This window comes from Peromyscus californicus, unplaced genomic scaffold (genome assembly GCF_007827085.1).
Source record: "Peromyscus californicus insignis strain IS unplaced genomic scaffold, ASM782708v3 Scaffold_5__1_contigs__length_169319896, whole genome shotgun sequence".
In the NCBI taxonomy this organism is placed as follows: domain Eukaryota; kingdom Metazoa; phylum Chordata; class Mammalia; order Rodentia; family Cricetidae; genus Peromyscus; species Peromyscus californicus.
The window spans coordinates 121,253,721-121,274,055 of record NW_026294573.1 but is presented as its reverse complement, the minus strand read 5'-3'; the positions used below and the strand labels follow the sequence as shown (position 1 = coordinate 121,274,055).

At 41.8% G+C, this 20,335-nt stretch overlaps 1 protein-coding gene across 7 annotated transcripts in view; it reads right to left on the bottom strand.

Annotated features, from left to right (window-relative positions):
- Klhl32 (kelch like family member 32) overlaps positions 1–20,335 on the bottom strand; it is a 231,289-nt gene that overhangs the window by 196,934 nt on the left and 14,020 nt on the right. The window lies entirely within an intron of this gene.

Genomic DNA, 20,335 nt, shown 5'->3' with positions numbered 1-20,335 from the left:
GGTGTTCTGCTAGATGGTAACCATCCTGCATGTTTCCAGGGTCACTTCTCTGCTCTCCTCTACGTGTTCCAATAGCACTACACCACACTCAACAGTATAGTTCCCACCTTTATAATCCCTGGGTGGAGGCAGGATCTTCTATACTAGCTCAGCCTCCTTTGACTCACAGTCCTGGCAGCCACACTTTTGACAGCTGTCCCAGCCATACCCCATTGCCTCACTTTTGCTTGCCAGGTAAATGACTGGGTGATTCTGTTTACATGGTCAGGATCCACACCTATATATTCGCTAGTCTTAACTATTATTGTAAAATAAATCCTCAAAGCAAAAAGAATAAAAGTATAATGTATCTCCATTCTTGAATAGAGAACATGAGATCTTAATGAGAGGTGGTCTGCAAAGTGAGCTCCAATGTTTCCATTTATATTATGGAATTCATTAGTTAAATTTCTTTTAACTAATGACATAGACAGAATTTCTTCAAGGATAAAACATCAAGCCACCCCAGTGCATGTGGTTGGAGACCTTTTGAATCAAATGAAAATCTGCTGCGTGAGTAGCTCTTCCAGCTGTATGAGCACACCCCTCTTCAGCTCTGACTTTAATTTTTAGCTCCATCACATTCTATGAATAGAAACACGAAATGCTTGGATCAGTTACACAGTCTTGTCAAAATAACCTAACCTGCAATTATAACATCCTGAGGTGCTTCTCTCAAATGTTCCATGAATACTATTTTATTAAGGAATTTTGTATAGTTCTTTTGCCACTAAACTCAATTATTCCCCTAAATCTTTACAGATGCCAAAATGTAGGGCTTGTGCATTTTACTAGTACATATATAAATTATTTGTAAGATAGATAATATATTCCTGAGCTACATGACACAGGATGTATTTCGTAAATGTAATTATTTTAGTCCATTAAAAACTCTGTATAAAACAGTTCTTAGTCAGACAGTACAGGTCCATTCCCACTGATCATTGGAAACCTTCCAACTAAGAGAAAATACTTAGTGTAGAGTTCCCTAACTTCTGATCAAAATATGTCCAAATACAATTTTAAGATAGAGGGTCTTAATGCTAGATTTTAAAACATGGATTGCTCATTCATCAAAGATATCCTAAGTGTTTAATATGCTTCCAGTATCTACTGAACAAGGTATAATTAGACACTCAAGAAAAAATAAAAACAATGTCTCCCTTTAAAAGCTTACAAACTACAAGGTAAGGTAGGCCATTCACATTTGCAGTTATCCTAACAGCATCAGACAGCTGGCAGCTTCCTTATTGTACACATTTTTCTCATTCCAACTTCTCTAAAAGGAGAGTTGTACCTTGAAAACATTAATTAATATGCGCCTACCTCTCCACTTTGAGAAGCAGAAGCATGGCTTGCCTCTACGTTACAACAGGAAATGCTGTTGTTCACGGGAGTGGTTAGTACACAGGCTTCCCATTGAACTCTTCTAACAACCTGTCATTGTACAAATCAGTAGTCTTCTGGCAGGAAGGGGAACATGAGCTTGGCTAACTGAAATGCTGAAGGGGGAAGGCTGCAAGCTCACATTGCCCGTGCGAAAGGGAATTCATCCACTGCAGTGCTGGGCAAAGGTAACCCCAGAAGCGCTGACGGATGCAGGGAAGAAGCTGGCTTCTCAGCTCAGGACACTATGCTCTGAAATAGGAAGCCTGAGTTACAGTCCTGTGAAATGAAGATCCTGTTCGCCTTGGAGGTGTGCCTCAGTGTCCTCATAAAAGCAGTGGTTCTTGGAAGTAAACTGCCTGTTACGTATCTTGGTGTCAATACTGCTTCTGTGACTTTCATGGCATAGGTTTCTCTAAACCCCATTTCCTAGAGAGTAAAAAGGGTATCTAGGCCGGGCGGTGGTGGCGCACGCCTTTAATCCCAGCACTCGGGAGGCAGAGCCAGGCGGATCTCTGTGAGTTTGAGGCCAGCCTGGGCTACCAAGTGAGTTCCAGGAGAAGAGCAAAGCTACACAGAGAAACCCTGTCTGGAAAAAACAAACAAAAAAAAAAGGGGGTATCTAAAGGGAACTCAATAAAAAGGGTCTAGTTTAGGATGGTGGATTAAGCACCCATTGATTAAAATATTTATACCTATTGTGAGACACATTCTGATTCTGGCAATGTTACATTAAACAAATGTTTCTCCTTATTTTTCTTATAGAAATCACAGCACAGATACCATAATAAAGATGTTTTAAAACAATGATGAACATACAATTTCAACAACAACAAGAGCTAGAAATAAAAGCCATACAAATTATTGAAACTGGGTACATAATAAGTGACTCAGGAAAACCATGAAAAGTGAGCTCCAACCTGGCAATGGGGGATACAACGAAAAAAAAATCCAACTTCTATCAAGGAAAAAAAAATATGACTCAGAACCTGATGAGACTAGTATGAGATTCTTGCTGTGAACTGAAATGTTTGTGCCTATTGCAGAGTCACAGCTCAAGCCCTGTGTGGTAATGGAATGACCGGGAGACTCCTCTGGGAGGCTACTGCATGGTTTTACATTCCATCCATGGCCCAAGACAGGCCACAGAAAGTAGACGTTCTCATTTCCTACATGGCCCTTGCCTTTTCTGACTTCCTGCCCTGGAGTTGGCATAGAGAAGTTCTCTGACCTCGCCTTGTCTGGGTCATAAAAGACCTTTGTCTAACAGGATCCCAGATCTTCCCCAGGAGCAGGGAGTGATGAAAGGGGAAGGTCTTACTGTGCCGAATGCATTACCTCAGTCATGCCCTGTTTACCCAGTTACATTTCAATATGGTTGTCCAGGCTTCAGTCACGCCTGTAGAATGAACGACCCACAGTACCCCAAAGGAAGGGCTTCCTAGAGAACTGTACTGCTGGAGAGCACAGGGAAGACGCCTTGTGCTTCTCCCACACCTCAGCCTGTGCAGTCTCCGTCTGCAGCTGCTATAATATCTTCTACAATAAACTAATAAGAACCCGTGTCTGACCGAGCCCTGTGATCCACTGAGCAAATGGAACAATTCAGAGGGAGGGAAGGGAAGGAGGAAATGATGTAATTGTATTATAAGCTCAAAAATTAAAAATATACACATGTATTTTTAAAAAGTTAGGTGGGTAGGGAAGGGAGAGTGAATCTGGGAGGAGTTGGAGGAAGAGCTGAATATGACGAAATACATTGTAAGAAACTTTCAAAGAACTAATTTTTTTTTAAGGCACGAGAGAACTTCCTTCTCTGCTGTCTACCATGTGAGGATACAAGCAGCCCTCCATCCACATGCCAGCTCTGCAGGCATTTAGTTTTAGGACTTTGCAGCCTCCAGAGTAATGAGAGAGAAATATTTGTGTCTAAGCAACTCAGTCTATGGCAATTTGTTACTGAAGCCAAAACGGGCTGGGACCGTTGAAAATAGGAAACCTAGGGAGAAATGTGTTTTAGAACAGACCACCTAAGGGCCCTCTCCTGCACTGTGACTCTTGTCTGCCTCACCCAACTGGCATATCAGATATTTGTTCTCAGAAGAGAATGAGTGAATGTGTCTCCAGACTGTGGACTTAGGAACACTGGAGGGTGCACGTGTTAGCTGAAAAGCAAAGGGAGCAAGTGAAAGTTTCCACAGCCCTTGTGGAGACTCAAAGCTTCATGTCTCCCCCAGCTTCCAGAGTGCCAGCAGCACTGAGAACTGAGGTTACTTACAGGGGTTAAATAAACAATCAACCCAACCCTCGGCTACCACAGGTTTCCTGAATACACCAAACACGCAGTTCAACTCCATCTCTTTACGTGAAGACCCTGAGTTAACAACCTCCATCCCCACCCAACCCTCACCCCATCCCCTCATGTCCGTATGTTCGAAACAGCTTTCCTGCCCTCTGAATCTGAATATATACCCAAGGATCAACAAAGGTTTCAAAGAGAGACAGAGAAAGAGAACACAATAGAATCACCAAAGCAAAGAAACGGAAGGTAATTTTTTTGACAGGATAAAGAAAATTTATTTATTTCTAGGCTGGGAGCAAACATCAATGCCAGAGCTCTTAGTTCAATCCTCAATAGTTCAAAAAAATAAATAAATAACCAATGTAGAGTTTTATACACAAATCAATTTAAAGAATAATAAAGTTGTTTCACTTTTGCAAAGTACACAATTATCTCTTAAAGCATTGTTTTCGGGAAATTACTAGAGGATGTTTGTAAGATGAATTGCTAAATGGTCTTATTAATAAAAAAAAAACCCTCGCCGGGTGGTGGTGGCGCACGCCTTTAATCCCAGCACTCGGGAGGCAGAGGCAGGCGGATCTCTGTGAGTTCGAGGCCAGCCTGGGCTACCAAGTCAGTTCCAGGAAAAGACACAAAGCTACACAGAGAAACCCTGTCTCGAAAAAACCAAAAAAAAAAAACCCCTCAGCCAAATCCTCAGCCAAAGAGACCTACTTCCTGTATACCCACGCCTATATGCCTTTGTTCTGCATCTCACTTTCTCTCTCCGCCCAGCTACCTCACTTATTGTCTGTCTGTACAGACCTCCAGACCTCTATGGTTAGTGCTGGGATTAAAGGAGTGTGTCACCATGCCTGGTTCTGTTCCCTAGTGTGGCCTTGAACTCACAGAGATCCATCTGAATGCTAGGATTAAAGGCGTGTGCTACCATTGCCTGACTTCTATGTTTAATATAGTGTTGGCTTTTCCACTGATCCTCAGATAAGCTTTATTAGCGAGCATAATATATTGTGTCCTCCCAAATATCACCACAGATGTTTTCCATCTAAACAAGAGGATAATCTGAAAGAAATGAGAAGAAAGAAGACATGATTTAGGAAACCAGAAACTGAGCAGAGATAGGACAGAGGCAATCTCTAGGAGACTTGAAAAGAATGCCCCAAAGCACACCCAGGAAGAAAGCCACACTAGAGCACTTGTGGGATGCCCGGGGAACTCCCTCCAGAAGGAACTGGAAAAACTGATTAGAAAATTGAAAATCATGCAGGAAAGAAAAGTATTCCTGAGAGATTACGGACAGCCTTTAGACAAAGTGCAGCCTTAGACAGCTAAAGCTGAGGCAGAGAGAAACATAGAAAACCTAACACAGTCAATATGGTAGTGTATCTAAGTTTAGAGAAGAGCGGTGGGAGATGTGCAAATGTGTGACAGATTTATTCATCTATACTTCATATTCCATCATAGAAAAGCCATAGCTCTAACACAAAGAAATCAAAGAACATATCACTGGTGCCATAAGCACGTTAACGGGAAACAGCAATGTAAACATCGAAAGAAACAGCAAAATGAATCACATATGCTACTTCTTACACTTTTTACTTTTCCACATAAAGAGAGTTATCCAACTCCTGAAATCATGTGAACATAATTCTGTCAAAAATGAAACTAAATTTAAAAGCATATAACAATTCTCAGACTATATAATTTAATTAGCTGAATTATAGTTAATGCAATTCACAAGACACACAACTAAATGAGATAACCCAAAGAGCACATGTTTCCCGAACACATATTAAATATTATCTTGATGATAATGAGATTACAGCAACGATGATGAGCCAGAAGGTATCATTCCCTTTTGGTTGGATAGAGGCCCACAGTTAGTCTCTATTTCTTCCCTAATCCCGTCTTGCAGAGTAAGACATTGTCTTGCACAATGGTTAAACTTCGGGAGGGTGATGAGAGAGAAATCAGTCCCAGTATCCCTCACATTTCTTGGGCACCTACTCCAAGAGACCTTGAATGTGACATAAGGCAACATAATCCATTTTCTTCCTGCTACTGTCCCCAGACAATGCTAAATTAGTCACTGACATCAGCAAAACCTTAGCCCACGTTCATGTGTGAGGCCACTGGTGACCTGTCATGCTGACCCATGCTCTTCCATTTCCCTGGACCCAATTTGGCCTCCCTATTTTTTAACAGACTTCAGAAGTCTCCTGTACACACAAGCAGAGCCTGTCTATATCTGACTGTACTTTTTCTATTATTAATAAAATTTATAAAAATAAGTTTGAAATTTAAATTATAAATCTGACTATTTCAGGCTTATACTGGATCATGGTAATTTTTTTTACTTTTTAAATTATTTATTGAAAATAATTATTTTCAGACAATATATTCTGATCATGATTCTCCTTCCCCCAACTCCTCCCAGATCTACCCTACCCACCCAACTCCACGCCTTCTTTCTTTTTCTCTCTCTAGAAAACAAACAGGCAAACAAACCAGAATATTAAAAAAAGAAAAACATAAAACCACAAGATTGAAAATGGAAACCATAATATACAAGCAAAAGTAAGATAAAAATTGCCCATTTTTTAAAATTTTATTTTATTTCATTTTACAATACAATTCAGTTCTACATTATCAGCCACGGATTCCTTTGTTCTCCCCCCTCCCGCCCCCCTCCCCTTTCCCCCAGCCTACCCCCTATTCCCACCTCCTCCAGGGCAAAGCCTCCCCTGAGGACTGAGATCAACCTGGTAGACTCAGTCCAGGCAGGTCCAGTTCCCTCCTCCCAGGCTGAGCCAAACGACCCTGTATAAGCCCCAGGTTTCAAACAGTCAACTCATGCAATGAGCATAGGACCCAGTCCCACTGCCTGGATGCCTCCCAAATAGATCAAGCCAATCTACTATCTCACCCATTCAGAGGGCCTGATCCTGATGGGGGCCCCTCAGCCATTGGTTCATAGGAAGAAGCAAAGTGCTAGAGAGGCCCACAGAAATCCACAAAGAAATCCCCACAATAGACTGCTGGCAATGGTCGAGAGACAGCCTGAATTGACCTACTCTGGTGATGGGATGGCCAAACACTGTAATTGTCGTGCTAGAAACCCCATCCAATGACTGAGGGAACTGGATGCAGAGATCCACGGCTTAGCCCCGGGTGGAGCTCCGGGAGTCCAATTAGCGAGAAAGAGGAGGGTTTATGTGAGCGAGAATTGTTGAGATCAAGGTTGGATAAAGCACAGAGACAAATAGCCAAACAAATGGAAACACATGAACCATGAGCCCAAACATTTTTTATCTTACTTTTGCCAAACAGCCAGGCGGTGGTGGCGCACGCCTTTAATCCCAGCACTCGGGAGGCAGAGCCAGGCGGATCTTTGTGAGTTTGAGGCCAGCCTGGTCTACAGAGCGAGATCCAGGAGAGGTGCAAAGCTACACATAGAAACCCTGTCTCGAAAAAAAAAATGCCCAAACAAAGGGATATGAGACAAAAAGTCTAGAAAGACACCACTGAGTTCATTTTGTGTTGGCCCTCTATAGCTGGGCATGGGGCCTACCCCTATGTGTGGTTTATAAGCTCAGTGAGACTCCATTAGAGAAAACTAATTTTTCCTTTACAAGCAAATGTCAATTGGAGATAGCTTTCTGGCTAGGGGTGGGAGCTCATGTCCATTCCCATTCTCCCCTCTCAGTGCTGGGAACCCACTTGGATTGGACCTGTGGAGGCCCTGTGCATGCTGCCACAGTCTCTGTGAGTTCATATATGGGCCACTGAAATTTTAAACTATGTATTAGGTGGGAAGTACATTTGTGCTACAAAGCTTTCCCTTTAAGACTCAAGGACAGCTACCTTCAAAGGTCTACACAATATAATGTAAATTGCATTTCCCCATTTCCCACTGTCACCTCATGGATATAGATATTATTATAGAATCCCAAGTAAAGTGTGAGAAATATATGAAATGACCTTTATCAGTCACTGTGACATACTGGGCTGCTTATCCCTTTCTCCGTTTGATGGATGCTTCAGGACTGACTGGCCTGAGCTGCCACATGCTTGAGAAAGCTGATGGAAGCATAGTGTAGGAAGCCTCAGAGTCCTCTAGGCTCATGTAGGTCTTCAGCTTGAGTGGTAAACTGGAATGTTTTATATCCTACTCTATGTGGTCAGGTTAAGAAATGTACGCAAAAATCTTTTAGTACTAAACATTGTATTTTACACATAGAACTTCTAAAACTGTGAATAGGGAGTGGTTGACTGAGAAGTCTAGATTTAATGATCAATCCTTTATCTAGGAATTTGACTAGGACACTGCCATCCTCAATTGCGTCTTAGGTACTTTTCTCATGGCTTCCACAAGGTAGCTGATAAAAGCAACTTAAGGAAGGAAGGACTTGTTCTGACTCAGTTGTTCAAGAATACTGTCCTTCATTGCGTGAGAATCAAGGAGGCCTAAGCTTGGTGCAGTTGGTTACATTGTGTCCATAGTCAAGAAACAGAGGGAGACAAACGCTGGTACTTGGTTAGTTTTCTCAGTATTGGACCACAGACTATGGAATGGTGTTGTCCAAGTTCACAGGGGCAGTTCCTACTTCAATTAACCCAATCTCGAAAGTCCCTCACATATATATGGCTTGTCTCCAAAGTAAGATGAGGTCATGTCAAGTTGATTAATATCAATCATCCATCACTACTGTGTATGACTGCTTTCATACTGCAACAGAGCTGAACAGGGGTAGGAGATCCTCTGACCTACAAAGCTTAAGACACCATTTGCTCCTTCTCTGCGAAGTTTGCAAAACCTTATCTAAGTCACACAGAAACCCTTCCTGTTTTCCATGATTTGTCTGTCCATCTTGGGATGTTCCTAACGTCAATGGTGTGGTGGTTTGAAAGAAAATGTCCCCCAAAGGGAGTGGTACCATTGGGAGGTTGGAGTAGATATGGCCTTGTTGGAGGAAGTGTGTCACTGTGGGGGTGAGCTCTGAGGTCTCCTATGCCCAAGCTACACTCAGTGTAGAAACAGTCCACTTCCTGTTGCCTGAGGATCAAGATGTAGAACTCTCAGCTCCTTCTCCAGTGCCATGTCTGCCTACATGCCACTGTGACCCACCATAAGGATAATGGACTAAACCTCTGAAACTGTAAGCTACCCAATTAAATGTTTTCCTTTATAAGAGTTACCATGGTCATGGTGTCTCTTCACAGCAATAGAAACCCTAACTAACACAAATGGTTACAGGGAAGAAGACACTATTAATCAGTATTACACCTATCTAATCACTAACTCTAGCTTACACTTCATGTCACAAACATGCTAATTCTCTCGGACAAAATACTTGCTTTCCTGTGAAAAACAGACATGACTTGGCTACATAACAAATTACTGTAAGTAACCACACACCAAGCACACATTCATTCATGAACTCACTAACTCATTCATTAAATCAGCATTTGAATGATACTATATGCCATGAAAGCACATAAAAGAGTGCTTTAAATAAAGATTTAAAAGACTTTGCAAAGCAAGTACCTGGTTTTTTATTTTATTAACATGATAACTGATAAAAGGTGTCATTCAAACTATAATTTTCCTTTTAATAAAAAGAATGTAAGGTAGAAGAAAGGGCGTGGGCATGAGGTTGAATTCCTTTAGCTGTGTTGAACCATGTGTTAAGTGACATAGTAACTGAATTACAGGGGCAGGACCAGATGACACTGAGTCCGGTGCTACAATGAGGCTGCTTCCTAGAAGGCTTGCCATAAATGTACTGTGCATAAATTGTTTTATCTGTGCAATTCACAGACCTTTTACCACAAATGCAGAAATTTCAGATACTTTCTGATGCACATTTCTCTGTCAGAGAAAAGATGCGCTAAATCCTTTATAAATATCTACATAATTCCATTTTTACTTCTAAAGTAGCACTTTAGTAGTCTTGACCAAGGGCCCAGCCCTTGACACCTGAAGGAGCCCCTCACCAAGAAGAACATGAAAGGGCATTGGGAGAAGCTACTTCGGAAAGAGTGATGGCCCCTGGGGAGGCAGGCCTTCTGAGGAAACTTTCCTATACTGTGGAGGTGCATGTGGCCAGTGCTGTTATGTCTATTTTTTCAATATCAACTTTAACTTCTTTAAAAAAAAGGGGGGGACAAAATCCAAAAATAAGCCCTTAAAAGCCTGATTTTTGACAAAAAAAAAAAAAATCTGCAGGTTCATTCTCAGTGTCAAGGCGATATCACACTACTTTTCTTCTTATAAAATAAGTAAACAGCAACATGAGGTACTTTGAATGTAATGAGCACATGAAACATTGACATCGAATTTTCATTTCCCAAAAGGAATACAATACTGATTTGAGCAACAAATTTTAAAGTCGGCATATTGAATTCTAAAAATCAGTAGCAAACCAACTGTGGTGGTTTGAATGGGAATGACCCCATATGCTCATATATTCGAATGTTTGCTGTCTAGTTTGTAGAACTATTTAGGAAGGATTAGGAGGTTGGCCTTGTTGGAGGAGGTATGCCACTGGGGGTGAGCTCTGAGGTCTCTAGAGCCCATGACAGCCCCAGTCTCTGTCTCTGCCCCCACTCACTACCCCACCATGCTTCCTGCTGTAGATCAGATGTGAGCTCTCAGGTATTGCTCCAGCCAGCATCATGGCCACCTACCTACCACCATGTTTCCTGCCATGATGATAATCAACTCACCCTCTGAAACTGTAAGCAAGCCCCAATTAAATGGTTTTTTTTATATAAATTGCCTTGGTATCGCTTCACAACAATAGCAAAATAACTAAAACACCAGTTACATACTGAGTTTCTTCTCCTCAGTTCTAGCATACTACTAGTACCTTTGAGAAATATTTAAATTTAGGGGAAAATAAAAATAGTAAATTTGTACTTTGTGAATCACAAGAGCAATTACAATAGGATTTTTTTTTCTTTTTTCCTTCCCTACATCTAGGGTTGAACCTAGTATCTCAAGTGAGCTAGTCAGGTTCTCTGCAACTAAAATTATCCCCAGTCCTGTTGTTACTTTTTATTTTGAGGTATGGTAGCATTAAGGTATCTAGCCTGGCTTTGAACCTTGGAATCTTCCTGCTTCAGAAGCTTAGATTACAATGCAAAATCACTAGTTTCAGGAGAAGACTTTTAAGAGAACTATCACACAAAATTAAATAAAAGATGCCATTAACAACTTATATAATCCTGCTATGATTCAGTGAAATAGAAAAAATTATTTTTAAAAAAAGTAAAATTACCAAATAGTAATTCAGTCAACATTGTGTGAAAATATGGAGGAAATAATATAAGGGGACCCAAAGATCCTGAATCTGAGTGAACCAGTAATGACCAGTATAAGCTGTAAAGGAGGATACTGAAGAGAATGACAGAAGAAGACTAATTACTTAGAATGAGTAACGGAAACAGGACTCTGGTGACTTGAACTACATGAGATTTTAGGAATATTTCTATTTGAAAATATCCATCAACTCCTAATACGTATCCCTCCACCTAGGACATGCAATTTGAAACACAGCAGACACTGTCTCCATTCTCATAGAACTTACACTGTAGGAGGGAGAAATGGCGTAAAGACAAAGGGTAAAACAGCGGATGGCAGTGGGTGCGTGCGAAGAACCAAGAAAGCATAAAAAGATGTGAGCAACTCAATGGATACCCAGTTTTAGCAGTCAGGGAAGGCTCTGAAGAAATAGTTTTAAAATACCAATTATGCAAACGTCAAAATACTAAAGAATAGTCCCCAGGTTAGAGACAAGAAAGTTTTCCACATTATGTCTTTTGATGAGAAATGTTTTCAATTGTGTGACTTTTTGGTATGAGTCAGAAGAGGAGGGGGAAGGGAGTGGAGTCTGTTTTTATGCATCAGTCAATAGGCTAGCATGAGTTTGCTGTGTGGGATGACGAATCTCAGGAGTGTGCGGGTGTCTGAGGGGATAAAGGACTGTCAAATCAAGTCTGATATTTCACAAAGACTGAAATATCCTTCTTCCCTCATTAGTCCCCATGTTCTCAGTGCACAAGTCTATAACCAAGACATTTTTGCACCTTGTTATAATCTGTACATAAAACTGCTGAATATTATTAATAAAACAAATTCATCAAATTTTTACAGGAAAAAACCACACTCAAAGAATATGTGTGTAACTATGGCTTTGGTAATTGTGTACTATAGAAAAGCAGAATGACCCACACAAGCACACATCTACACCACCAACATATTCCTGTGAGTCTTGGGAGTTAGTTACCTGATGTTGTGGCTGATTTTTGATGTTGTTTTTGAGATATGGCATCATCAGTGCTGTACAAGGAAGTAAACATTGTCTCTGACATTGGCCCACTGGCCATGAACTATATCCAAGGACCTTTAGTCTCTCTGCGAGTCTGTGCTGTCTGGAAGAGCCTGCACCACAAATGTTGCAGACATGTCCAAACCCTACAGAACTTGATTTGATTCCTGCTAAAACCTGAAGTTCAATGGCTTTCCAGATCTTTGGAGTTGTAAGTTATATACATATATAGCATTATGGTGATCAATGAAACATCAGACCTGACTCAGCTTTGATCCACATGATGCATAACAAGCACAAAGGGCTGGCAAATCCAGGTGTTGGGATAAAGCAGCAATGTTTTAAAATTCAACAAATAAAAGTAAAGTGATGGAAGCTGCATCAAATCTCCCAAGGAACTGCTTCCCAAGTTAAAATAAAAACATGGAGAGTCATTCTTGATGAGAGACTTACCTACAATTTTAGTCTGCTAGAACTATTCAATAGAGAGCCGAAGCCATACTTCTTAATCATCTATAGTCATAAGAGGTATCACATTATTGTTACATCTGTAGAATTTAGGACATTCTTTCAATGAAGAAAAGTCTTGTTAGGCCATTAAATGATTTCCTTTCTGCCACACTTGATTTTTCTGATGAAGAATAGGTTCAGAAGAGTATGCTAAAGAAAACAGCCCCGGAATTTCTTCTCCTGTGTGTCAAGGTGTATTGTGGATCCTGTCACCTAGCAGATCTGGGATGCATTAGAAAATCAAGGACAAGTCTAACACAATCCTTAAAACTGTAAGTCACATAACTTCTGCAGGTCATTTGGCCTTTATGAGCCAACATTTTTTTCTCCTTAAGAGTAAAACAACATTTCCCAATACTTCTATTGAAACTATATTAAACAGTAAATTTGCAGGCACATTCTAAAGTATAAGGTAGAGTAGAAGTATAGTGCATCAACAACCATTTTAGTACTGTGCTAAATCAAGGCACAGTTACAAAGCGTCATCACTCAGATCTTTTCATAACTTGGCAACTCTAAGACAATTAACTTCTTCCCTCTAACTGGCATTCCTTAAGATCTTACAACATGAGTCTATTTGTAAAAAAAAGTTTTAAAATGTTTAAACTCGCTGGGTGGTGGTGTTGCACACCTTTAATCCCAGCACTCAGGAGGCAGAGGCAGGGAGATCTCTGGGAGTTCAAGACCAGCCTGGTCTACAGAGTGAGTTCCAGGACAGCTGGGGCTACACAAAGAAACCTTGTCTTGAAAATTAAAAAAAAGAAAGAAAAGTTTAAACTCTAAGAAGTGCACCATCCCCAAGTAGCATTGTTTTGTCCAGATCACGTGAATAAAGTAAGAGCAAAATCACTTCATGACTGTCCGGGCCAGTTTAGAAAATGTCTTTTATTCTGACACCTTGAATTCATGCATGCCTCCCAGGTAACATTTTTCAATTATTTAAGTGCTGGTTAACATCACTTCTGTCGGCATGATCAGTAATCACTGTCTTAATAATCACAGGGATCTGATTCCAGCTGCTCCCACCTTTGATATAACCGTGAGCAACAGCCTAGAGGACAGGAACTGACAAGGACGGACTACAGTTGGGGGTCAAATCAATGCTGGTGGTGTACAATCTGTCAGTGCGCTGCTTCCGTCAGAGACACGTACCGGAAAAATAAGACCACAGACAGAGAAAGAATTTAAGTCCTCAGAGTGTGGTACAAAAGAAAGCACTTTCTCAACGTAAGAATGGCTTTTGAGTCTAGATTTGAAGAAGCACGCTAAGGAAATCACAACTCAATGATGTTCTTTGGGTAATTTTGAGAAGCCATCTGCATTCATGTTCCTACAGATATGGCATTTCCCTTCTCAAGACGGCTGGAGTAAGTATCTGTGGATATGGCCAGGGCAAAAAGCAAGGAAGCACAAAGCCCTTAACTGTCAAAGGAAAGAATATAGACTTAGGAAATGTTCTTGTGTGAGCACAGTAGGGGTCATAAAATAAAAGAGGAGCAAACAAAGAAAGCCATGCCTGGGGAGACCTATGTTCTTGGTCCCAGCACTACAACTCACTTCCTGGAGTGACTTCTGAATAAAGAAAAGGGATGCAACTCAAACAGTTTGTGGTGGGGCCCCTTATAGTTACAGCTCAAGTGAAATTATATTGGTAGCCAACAAGAACAGGGAAACCAGTGTCAGCTTCTGTGTGCTCAAGAGATTTCCGTGGCAGAATAGCAAAAACTTCTCTTTTGAAGTAAATAAAAAATCATATTACCTATGTAAATAACACCAAGAGACTCAAGCTTTTAAGAGCCAATTCTAGAAGAATACAGACAATGCATTTACCAGAAGCCAAGCCCATTCTAAGTAAATAAGAAATGGCCCACCATAATTATCTACTCCAAAATAAGCAATTATATATATATATATATACATATATATATATATACATATATATATGTATGTATGTATGTGTATTATGTATATACAGGGTATGTAAGCATATGTTTATGTGCAGGTATATAAATATGTATATTATTTGTATGTGTTCATACATATATGGATATGTATATATTCACACATAGAGCAAACATGGACTGCTGTTACATTTGTTCTCTTGGCTTCTTTGTTTCCTATTTTTACCCACAATCCCTCCTCTAACTCTCTAGTGCTGAGAGATTCCTTAATTTTAACTAAGGCAAGTGGGCAAGAGAGAGGTCCAATAGATTTCCTACACAGGCTCATCCATAGAAAGGCTTTATTAATCCCTCTAGGTTTTCTCCTTGTCTCCCTTAATGAACACCCAATAGGACCTCTAGGCATAGTCTTACTGCAAAACATAGACATACAGAAAGACAGACCACAGCTATGAGCAACTGCCACTGATTGGCTGAGGATGAACAAAAGATTGATGATTTTGATGCTAACATCCTTCCCAGCTCTAACAGTTAGTACACAACATCTACTATCAATACACCTTAAAATTAAGGAAACACACAAGGGACTGCCAGAGACCAACAAAAGGCCAGTCTACAGAAGTAGGCGGTAAAAATAAATGAGGAATTCTAAAATAAGAAGAAAAAAAAAAAAAAGGAAAGAAGGCCAAACGTAAGTGGTTTCACAGAGAAAGTGAGAACCAAAAATCTGTCCCCCGATCTGCCTGAGAGGGAACTAAGTATGTTGGGGCTGGGCTCACACATAGCAACTGGTGCAGCTGGCAAGGACAGTGAGGATAACACATTTGCAGGAAAACACCAGATCAGGGTGACAAGGTGACACATGCAGCTAGGTGACCTCGGTCTGCAAAAGGCAGCAGGGCTTTCCGTCGCCATGGAGTCGCTGTTGATGGGAAAGCTGAAAAAATGCTCAACTAAAATGTTTTAGGAAGATCTCTCAGGTCATGGTACCCAGACCCCATAGAGCAAAAGGCTCTAACCTGGGACCTATGAGCCTACACATACCACTCTTCTCTAAACCCTTGACACATCATGCGTTTTGCAGAGGAATGAAGATCTGTACAACGTATTAGATTGCCAGAATTCTCCCACTTAACCTCCATCACCCCTGTAAGCACCACAGGGACATGAGTTCAGGAGAAGAAAGTACTGCTTCTTGTCCTTAAGCTTCCCCCTAGTTAGGGTTACTATTGCTGCGGTGAAACACCATGATCAAAAGCAAACTGGTAGGAAAGGGTTTATTTGGTTTACACTTCCACATCATGGTCCATCACTCAAGGAAGCCAGGATAGGCACTCAAGCAGGGCTGGAACATGGAGGCAGGAGATAATGCTTACAGGCTTGCTCCTCATGGCTTGCTCAGTCTGCTTTCTGTTCTTTCTTTCTCTCTTTCTTTTTTCTTGTTTATTTATTTATTATTGATTCTTTGGGAATTTCACACCATGTACCCCAATCCCACTCATCTCCCAGTCCCTCCATATCTGATCCTCCTTCTTTTAGTGCCCCCACAAAAAGAAAGCTAAAAAAGAATAAAAATAAGATAAAAATAAACTGATAACAATAAAAAAAAAACACTTTGTTCCTCCATCTTTCCCCACGTCTCCATTGCTTCTTCATCCATCTTAGCGGCATTGGGAGCTACTGTGTATCATGCAGTAGACCATTTTGTCCGAACAGCTTTACTTGCAAATGTTTATTGTGTAATGAGTTATCGGTGAGGTTCAAGGCAGATGGCTTTGGTACACCATCAATACTAGACCCTCACTGACATTCCTCTCCGATATCCTGCTGTTGCCCTGAATCATGGAGATCCGGCAGCTATGTTTCCACAGGTTCAGAACTTTCACATACTCCAACAGATCATAGATGGTGTAGATGATAGGGTGGCCTACTCCAAGCCCTGAATGTGTGCCTGGGTGGCAGCTGACTTCGTCAGTCCAAGTTGCTGGGACCACTCCTCTCAAGTGATGGGTGGACCCAGCTCTTCCAGGCTCTTGATGGGGGGTTGGGCAAGTTTTCCCAAGTATAGGGTCTAGCTCTCCTATTAGGGGGCAGGACCAGCTTTGTGGGGTTAGGATCATCAGGGCCCAATATCCCAGGACCAGGGAGGTTCAGGGTCAGCTCTCCTGTTGTGGGGAGTCACTCTCGACCAGTGAGGGGAGGGGCCAACTCAGAAGGGCCCTTGTACTTCAACACATGGTTTGCATGGACTCCTGTGGTAATATGGGCAACAGACATCTACACAGATCCCAGTTGCTACAGGACCATGGACCCAAATGTGGTCATCGGAAGCTGGTGGTCACCATGGCTTTGGTTGGCAATGCAGGCCTCTCATATCCGAATGGGCCCAGCAGCACACTGGCACAAGGATGGCACCACTCACAATGGGCTGGGCTCTCTCCTATGAGCTTGTAATTAAGAAAATGCCCTACAGGCCTGCCCACAGCTTCATCTTATGGAGGCATTTTCTCAGTTGAGGCTTCCTCCTCTCTGATGGCTCTACTTTGTGTCAAGTTAACATAAAACAAGCCAGCACAAGGTCTTCTCACTGCTTGTGTGGGCCAGATCAGCAGATGGCAGATTAGAGGAAGGCAGACGCTCTGTGACACCAGCTGAGATGAGCTATGTCGTCAGGGAACTGAGCAAAGGTTCCCAAAGGGAAGCCTCTACTTTTCTCTTTTTGAAGATAATACAAAGAAGGGCTTTCATAGATTATAAAAATGTGGCTACCGTATCCGAGCTTTGCCTGAATTGTCTTATGACAATCACCTTATATCAAAACTTTTGTGCTTAATACAATCAATCTCGGGGCTGGAGAGATGGCTCAGAGGTTAAGAGCACCGACTGCTCTTCCAGAGGTCCTGAGTTCGATTCCCAGCAACCACATGGCGGCTCACAACCATCTGTAATGAGATCTGGCGCCCTATTCTGTATACATAATAAATAAATAAATCTTTAAAAAAAAAATACAATCAATCTCTCCCATTTGGCTAAAATGTATCTACATTACTTGGGACACTTGGGACAGAATTAATCAGATTAAGTATGGCTAATTCTTTTATTTTTATGAACTCAAGATTCATTTATTTTTTTAACATAATTTGTTATTGATTCTTTGGGAATTTTGCATCATTCACTCCAATCCTGCTCACCTCTCAGTCCCTTCATATCTGTCCACTCCACCCCTGTAGCATGCCCTTCAAAATTTAAAAACAAAAACAAGGCAAAAAAAGAAAGAAAGAATGAAAGAAAGAAAGAAAGAAAGAAAGAAAGAAAGAAAGAAAGGAAGGAAGGAAGAAAGAAAGAAAGAAAGAAAGAAAGAAAGAAAGAAAGAAAGAAAGGAAGGAAGGAAGGAAGGAAGGAAGGAAGGAAGGAAGAAAGAAAGAAAGAAAGAAAGAAAGAAAGAAAGAAAGAAAGAAAGGAAGGAAGGAAGGAAGGAAGGAAGGAAGAAAGACCACACATATTGCTCCTCTGTCTTTCCAACACCTCTTCATCCATCCTAGTGGCATCAGGAGCTGAGGTGTGCCATGCAGTATAACCCTTTTGTCCAATCAACCCTGCCCACAAAACGTTCATTGCAGTGAGTCATTGGTCCAAGGCCTCTGGCACACCATTATCAATGGACCCCCTTTGAAACTCCTCTCAGATATTCTGCTATTGCCCCAAGAGATAGAGATCCAATGGTTATCATTCCATAAGGACCAGTTCCTTTGTGCACCCCAGCAGGTCACAGATGTTAGCACGGGCCAACCCAAGGCCCAAGATGTGGGTCTGGGTGGTAACTGAGCTGGTCAGTCTGGGCTACTGGGACTACCCCCTCAGGCAAGGTGCAGAGCCAGCTCTCCCATGAGGGGAGGGGTCAGCTCTCCTGCTGCAGTGTCCAGCAAGGGGCAGGGCCAGCTATCCCAAGGTCAGTCAGGGGCAGGACTGGCTCAGCCCAGCCCTTGTTTTTCAATGCACATGGTTCCTATTACCCACTGTGGTATGGACATCATCACAGACCCCAGGTGCAGCAGGAACAAGGACCCAGACATGACCTCAGCAGCAGCTTAGGCACGGACATCACCAATGTATGGGTGGCAACATAGGCCACTCAGATCAGTATGGCCCGGGCAATAGCAAGACCCTTGGACAACAACATGGTCTCAGGTGACTGTCCAGACTCTGGGCATCCACTCAACCCCTGGTGGCAATAGGAGCCATAGACATGATGACCCAGATCCTAGCTGCTGCTGGGCCATGGACCCAGACATGACCCACAGCAGCAGTTCAGACAATGTCATGGCCTTGTGTGGCAGCAGAGGCCACCCAGATCAGCATGGCCCCGGTGGCAGCATGACCCTCAGAAATCAACATGACAACAGGTTGTGGCCCAGACCCCAGACACCCATGTAGCCTTTAGTGATACCACAGGCCACGGACATCAATACAGAACTCGGCTGTGGTAGGACCACAGACCCAGACATGGTCCTCATCAGCAGAAGTAAGGCTAATTCTTAATGATGACACCAACAGACTTTAATAAGAATTATACTTTTCGTAGCCCAGGCTAGCCTCAAATACAATAAATACCCAGGGCTACCTTTGAATTCCTGATCTCCTGTCTCAGCCTCCTATGTTCTGGGATCACAGGTGCTAATGTTAAGCCTGGTTAAGAATCTTAATATATCTTAAATGAAATATCAAAATCCATGTTTCACTACTTCCTAAATAGAAGACTAACTATTGGTATTTCTTAAAGTTAATATTTAATATCAGCACTAGCTGAGGTTGAAAAAAAAGAACACACCTCTGTCATCATCTCTCTTTTCCACTCAAAGCAGTTCTGGCTTTTTTAATCATACACTTACATTAATTTGTTATTGGAACACATGAACCACAGAAGCTGTAGCTTTAAAGGGATTTCCAGAGATAGTTAGTGTTTGAAATATCCACCTTGTAGGAAAAGCACTGAAAGAGACTTGAAGTTTTGCTTACTACAATACAAAGGAAGAGATGACAAGGAGGAGTGACAAATGTCCTATCAGTGGCTCTCCAGAGCAGATCCTAAGGTGTTAATTATCTCAGGCTTCCAGGCGGCTTCTTGACCTGAAGTACACTCCATTTTCATTGTATATTTCTATTTCTGATTATGCACTCCACACCACCTATTAAGCTTTCCCTTCTTCACATTTCAATAATCTGCCCATGCTGACGACGCTCACAGTGGCCTAGATGATGGCTGCAGACACCCTACAGTGAGAGCTCCATTTCTGCTGTTTTGTGAGTCTACCCCAGGCAAGAAGCACTTCTTACCTGACTTTATGAGGCATATCCATAAAGTCTTGTGAGTGAGTGAGAGAGAGAGTGCTATTCACAGACCATGTCTCATTGAAAAGCCCAACATGCAAAAACAGCTCATCTTCCTGTTTCCTGCAATGCAGCTCAATTTCAGTCCCACTAGTCAGGAAGTCTGTCTTCTTGCAGTTGCTCAAACAAGGTCACAGCATGTTTCTGGGACTTGGGTGGTATAACAGTAAGGGGACCTGAGCTTCAAGTTGCCTCTGACCTCATTGCACCTGACACTGAAAACAAGTCTTCTCCAGCCTCCAGCCTATGAAGTACTGGTGGCATCTGGTGGCATCTTATGGCACTATACACTGTCCTTGAAATGAATTAATGCCTTGGCTCAGCATTCAAGCCTCTTTGTTTTTTTCCTCCTTCTCTGGGTACCTATTTGCTCAGTTATTTTGCTCATTTCCTCTCTACCTAACTTTCTAGAGCTTTCTAAGATGTACTTCCCCTGCATCTTCTGTCCCTAGGCAATTTCAATCCCAATCAAAACT